Consider the following 3,969-nt stretch of genomic DNA (forward strand, 5'->3'; position numbering starts at 1 on the left):
ACCCTGGTGTGTGATACCTCTGGACCATGAGCTGTACATGTATTTAGAAGAAAGAAGCGTCCTTCAAAAAATTTTCTTCTCTTCCCCCTTCCCAATATTCCTTCTACCATTTTTATAAAAAGATTATTCCCTTCCACTAAAGGACATGAGCAAAATAGTTTGACTTTTAAAAAATCAAATGCCTTCAAGATAATCCAGTTAATTTGTCAGTAGAATAATGTCAGTGGGTTTCAAAACTCTAAAGGTAAAGTATATTCAAGTTCATTCCTAATAGCCTGCAGAGAACTATTGATACTCATGTTCTATTAGCTATAACAGGGACACATGCCTAATTCCATTCAAATTACATTGAAACTTCACTGCATCATATCTTCAGATAGCAGATTTTTATCATCATGCTTAATGCAATTAAATCTTCAAGCATTCTCATAAATTACTAGCTACAAGACCAGACTGCACCTTTACCTATAAAGCCTAAAGAAAGAGCAATCCAATTTTAAGGCAAAATTGCAGATTAACACAGTACTCACAGATGTGAATAAGAAGAGAAGCCAATATCTTTCTTGCCAGTTCCTTCTGAAGACTCTAGTTGCCACTTCTGAGAACTCACTCCTTCTTTCATACCCTTCTGCATGTACCAGAAAAACTGTCTCTCCTCATGCGACAATTTTCTTCCATTTCAGGGGTCTAAAGTCATAATTCTGGTTTCTACTGTTGTTAACTTTGGCTTGCTAAAATCCCCCAAATCCATCTCCCCCCACCCCCTCTGCTCGACCAATATCTACTCATCCCTTCCTCCCCCCTCCCTCTCTCCTCCCTTACATACGGTTGTCGGAAAATCACCACAAAGAGATCCAGCTGGATGAATCATCCTTTAGACACACAACCCTTCTCAGAGGCACAGATCTTTTGAAAGCTGGTGGGGACATCTGTCTCCACAGCAATTCAGGAGTTAATCCTCAACCAAATAACCCTGTGAAGTAATTTAGAAGTACAGGGTTCATTTTTTTTCTTCCAAAAACTGTAGGGGAAATGTGGAACACAGTGTCTACATATCACTATATTGAAAACTCCAGAGAGATCCCTCTGTTCTCCAAGCAGATGGAGATCCCACTCTATCAAAGGTTTTGTCTGTTGGCTCTTTTAATGAGGCTGGTGCTTCTGACTTAGGAGTAAAAAAGAGAAAGGTAAGAATTTTGCTGATTCACAGCTTTCCGGTATTTCTGCTGCTCTGGGCCTGTTTTTCGGGGCTCATATGTAGTTTAGTTTTATGTAGTTAGTCTCAAATGTAATCAAATTTGTATTCTCTGAACTTTCATGTTCCACTCTCAGATGACTAACTCTTTGAAAGTCATTTTTAGGATCTTGAATGATAAAATGCCTAACTCTCCTGATGGCACCAAATCCCAGAAAAATCTAAACGAGTTGAAAAGAATTCTACTTCGTTACAGATTCTATGGAAGACGAATAAAAGAGACTTTAAGTTATGCTCAGTAGGGAATTTAAATAGTGTCTTAAAATTAATCACAGAAGATTGTTTAAAGCCTTCAGATTTTTAAAAGTCAAATAAGAACGAAACATTGCACAAGTAATAAAGGCATCACGATTTTAATTCTAACTTTTAATATTTTCAGAAAAGAAGGTCCCAGACCAACCATTATATAAAAACATTCACCATGACTAATAATTCTGGTCATTAAAGATCAAAACTATTTTATATAAAAATGTTTAAAAACTACTTCGGGCTTTGACCCTGGATCATTTTGTATAATAATAAAACTAACTTGCATCTGTACAGCATTTGTGAAGGGCTTTCTTTTTTTCTCATTTTCCATGTACATAGATACTTGTGGATGAGTACAGATGTGGAATGAAAGCAGAGAGGCTATGTGACTTTGCTTAAGGTCATGCAAAAATTTCATAATATGGCAAGTTAAAAAATCCTCCTCTCACTCCCTCTTCAAAAGAGGAGTATGCTTCTTGGCCTCTTCTTTCCCTGAACCCTCAAAGGAGGGCCCAGCCTTGCCCCGGAGGTCTTCAGCAGTGGAGGATCAGAAGTAAAGGAAGATACAAACCATGAGAGTCTCTTAACTCTAGGAAACAAACCCAGGGATGTTGGAGGGGTGGGGGTGGGGGGATGAGGTCACTGGATGATGGGCATTAAGGAGGGCACATGATGTGATGAGCATGGTGTGTGAGATGCAACTGATGAATTACTGACCTCTACATTTGAAATGAATGATATACTATATGTTGGCTGATTGAATTTAAATTAAAAGGAAAGAAAGAAAGAAGGAAAGAAAGAAAGAAAGAAAGAAAGAAAGAAAGAAAGAAAGAAAGAAAGAAAGAAAGAAAGAAAGAAAGAAAGAAAGAAAAAGAAAGAAAGAAAGAAAGAAAGAAAGAAAGAAAGAAAGAAAAAGAAAAAGGGTAAAGGAAGATAAAAGGGAAACTATAACTGGTATTTTGAGCTGAAGGCTGAAGCTAATTTGCACGGAGTGGGAGAGTTGAGAGGAAATAGGTACAAGAAGAGCCAAGATATCAGACAAGTGTATAGGACAGGAAGTAACAAAGGTAATTTTAAGATCCATTTCTGGAGACTATGTGTCCCCTTAATAAGATTCAGGGGATACAAGTAAAGAGATGAATGATTGTAAAGTTGCTCTTGGTTGAATGGGCTGTGGTTTGGTGTACCCTACCATTGCTCCAAAACTATACCGTGTGGTTGCATGTCTCCAAATGCTTTTTAGTAATATATCTTTGGCCTTCACAATATTTTTTCCATCTTATCATAGTAACTCCATATCATGGAAGAAATCCCCAAAGAATTTCCATATAAATGGAAGAACTCCTCTTCTTTGTTGCCATATGATAATGACACCTTCTATTAGAGGTGACTGACTCAGAAGTCCAACGCGAGGGGATGAGAACTAGACTGGGAAGAGGGAAAGATTAAACTCATACTAGATGTGTCAGCACATCTGAATAACCCAACAACCCCTGTCAGATACAAGTAGTAAATTGATTTATGAAGCACTATCATTGGTTACTGGCACTAATCAATTAAGTAATACGCTGATTTATTTATACATTCTACTAAGTTTCTAAGTAACAATTCAGAAAAACTACATATGATACTTGCATTTAGGAGTTCCAAGTTGAAAGAGAAGAAGGTAAAGAGAGAGACACAGAGATAATTAAAATAACGCAATCTAATATACTTTATAGTAGAAGAACATATACATATGTGCTATAGGAGTTCAAAGCATAGCGAATTGAGTGAGTAAAATAAAGGAAGGCCTCACTGATGATGTATGAGCTGGGTCTTCAAAACCGAGTAGATAAGAAAATGATGGAGAGAGTATACTCTATAGAATCATGGCTCTGAACAGCTATGGTGGCATGGTGTGTTCTTAAAAAAGTTGCATATGACTGGAAAGTGTCTGCGTTATGGAGAAGGGTGGTAAAAACAAGGATAGTATTAATAATTTGCAAGATACAAAGCTGGAAAGTGGATTGAAACCAGATCAAGAAGAGTTGCAAAATTTTGCAAGTATATGCATATGCACATTTTCTTTAAAAAGGACTCATCATACTTTTCATAAATTGTCAAAGACCTTATGACCATCCAAAAAGTTCGTGGGTCATTGCTAGAGGAAAAGGAGAATATATATTCTTTTTTAACACATATATTTGTAAATTCCTTATATTGATGAATACACCATAAAGGTCGTTTTAGATCATTCCATATTTTTCCACAATATAATTTTAATCCTGCCTGGAATATACATATATAAATACATATACATATCTGTGTCATATTTTGTCCAATCTCTTAATGTTGAACATTATTATTCCCATTTTTCTGTAAATATGATAAACATCCTTATAACTAAAATCTTTGCAAGCATTTGTAACCATTTACTTATAATAAACTCCTGGAAATTTAATTGTTTGATCACATACTACATG

Source organism: Zalophus californianus, chromosome X (genome assembly GCF_009762305.2).
Source record: "Zalophus californianus isolate mZalCal1 chromosome X, mZalCal1.pri.v2, whole genome shotgun sequence".
Taxonomy (NCBI): domain Eukaryota; kingdom Metazoa; phylum Chordata; class Mammalia; order Carnivora; family Otariidae; genus Zalophus; species Zalophus californianus.